We start from the raw sequence: 2,500 nt of genomic DNA on the forward strand, positions 1-2,500 counted from the left end.
CAAATAACTAATTCTGCGTTCCAGTTGAAGAGGTCTGTTGAACTCATGCCACAGAAATGCTGCCGTTCGACCAAGAGCACGCTTTTGATTGGCGCTGGATTGCTTTTTCCAAACGTTATCGTTCATCTGTCGTCACATCAGTATGGCGGCACACACTGTAAACAGCTTAGTAGTACTTAGAACATACTTATAACCCTTTCATTACCATACTACCAAATGGTTAACCCTATCACTGCGACAATACAGAAGGTTAGCCTTTCACTGCCACACGACAAAGTGTTAACCCTTTCACTACCACACTACATACAGTTCTAGCTTTTGTCATTTGTGTCTAGAACTGGTGACTATTCTAAACTCTTGGCCCTCTTTTGGTTTCCCAGGAGATCCTGAAGAGCTTGGTGGCAGCACCCGTAGACGGCTGGGAGGCGGGACAGGAGGCAGGGCCTACACCCTACCACCCAGATCCTGCCCTGAAGACGCACCCCATGCTGCCCATGCAGTTCCACTCCTTTGACAGGCAGGCTACATCTTGGCTCCTTTACACACAGAGATACAGAGAGGGAGAGAGAGAGAGCTTTATCTTTATTACACCAATACTGAGTACAGTGCTTCTCCCATCAACAAATAATAAAACAATTATAATAATAATACAAAAATAATGATATATGTATATTATAAACCAATCAATAGAACACATTCAAAAACATATACACATCCAAATAACACGGAAAAGATAGAGAGAGGGATGAGGGGGGCATAGTCAGATACCCCTCCTACTGTGATGGAGAAAGACTTGTGATGGGATTTAACTGACAGGAACAATGTAGCAGATGAAGGTTCATCCTCTCCTCTCCTCTCAAGCTTTTTCAAGTTTCAAGTTTCTTTAATAGTTGTCATACAGAAGTACAGAATACTTTCATACAAAATGCTTCTTATTGGTACGCTCCAGAGACTGTGCTAGACAAGATAGTATCAAATAACATAGTATAGCATGTAATTTAGAAGTAGAAAATGAGGCCACAGTGTTCAGTATAGACATATGTACAATGTTCGATGCAGAATAGACGTAACTGAGTTACCATATAATATACAATACTATGCAGTGTACTAATGTACAGTACTATATAGTGCAAAGCAGAAATGGGATGAGGTACAATTTAGGTACAATTTACAGTAAGGTGTACGAGTTGTAGTGCAATCCTTCATCAATAAATACAAAGTGTGGGGAGTGGGTGCTACAGTGTGTTTGTTTAAAGTGAGTGTGTGCTATAAAGTGTGTGGAGTGGGTGCTACAGTGTGTTTGTTATAAAGTGCGTGTGTGCGTGTGGATGTGTGTGCTATGTGCGTTTGATGGTTGTTGTTGTGTAGTGTTCATTGTTCGTTTAGCAGCCTGATGGCCTGGGGATAGAAGCTTCTTCTGAGTCTTTCTGTGCTCGCCTTGAGACTCGGTATCGCTTGCCTGACCGCAGCAGTTCAAAGAGGCAGTTGTTCGGGTGACTTGAGTCTTTAATGATTCTCTTAGCACTTGCCCCTGCAACGCTTGTTGTAAATGTTCTGGAGGGTGGGGAGCCCCCTCCAATTGTGCGTTCGGCTGAACGTGTCACTCTTTGTAGTCTGCTTCGGTCTTGTGCAGTGCTATTCCCAAACCAGGAGGTGATGTTGCCAGTCAGGGTGCTCTCTATTGTACATGAGTAGAAGTTCTTAAGGATCTTCTGACTGACTTGGAACTTCCTTAGGCGCCTGAGGAAGTAGAGGCGTTGTCGTGCCTTCTTCACAACACTGTCAATGTGTGTGGTCCATGTCAAGTCCTCGGATATGTAGGCCTCCGAGGTACTTAAGCTGTTGACTCTCTCAACCGGTGCCCCGTCGATGCTGAGGGGGCTGTAGTCCTTGAACCCCCGACCTCCTGAAGTCCACAATCATCGTCCTTTGTTTTGCTGACGTTCAGGGAGAGGCTGTTTACCTGGCACCATCCCGCCAGGACCTTGACCTCTTCCAGGTAGGCCCTCTCGTCGTGGCAGAGATCAGGCCCACCACCACTGTGTCGTCAGCAAATTTGATCTCCTCTCCTCTCCTCTCCTCTCCTCTCCTCTCCTCTCCTCTCCTCTCCTCTCCTCTCCTCTCCTCTCCTCTCCTCTCCTCTCCTCTCCCTCTCCTCTCCTCTCCTTCCTCTCCTCTCCTCTCCTCCCCTTTCCTCCCCTCTCCCCACCTCTCCTCTCATCGCATCTCCCCTCCCCACCTCTCCTCTCCTCTCCCATCCCCACCTCCTCTCATCGCCTCTCCTCCCCTCTCCTCTCTCCTCTCCTCACCTATCCTCTCCGCCCCTCTCCTCACATATCCTCTCCTCTAATCTCCTCTCTTCTCTTCTCCTCTTTTCTCTTCTCCTCTCCTCTCATCGCCTCCTCCCCTCTCCTCTCCTCTCCTCTCTCTCCTCTCCTCTCCTCTCCTTCCCCTCCCCTCTCCTCTCCTCTCATCGCCTCTCCCCTCCCCACCTCTCCTC

The 2,500-nt window shown here is 47.7% G+C and overlaps 1 pseudogene across 1 annotated transcript in view; it reads left to right on the forward strand.

The window, feature by feature from the left end:
• The window catches only part of LOC311233444 (neurobeachin-like), a 129,061-nt pseudogene that overhangs the window by 70,473 nt on the left and 56,088 nt on the right, over positions 1–2,500 (forward strand). Inside the window, exon 21 of the transcript in view lies at positions 381–517. The product of the transcript in view is annotated as a neurobeachin-like (transcript). The remainder of the gene's footprint in view (positions 1–380; positions 518–2,500) is intronic.

Source organism: Notolepis coatsorum, assembly GCF_963971535.1.
Source record: "Notolepis coatsorum genome assembly, chromosome: 8".
NCBI classification, from domain to species: Eukaryota; Metazoa; Chordata; class Actinopteri; order Aulopiformes; family Paralepididae; genus Notolepis; species Notolepis coatsorum.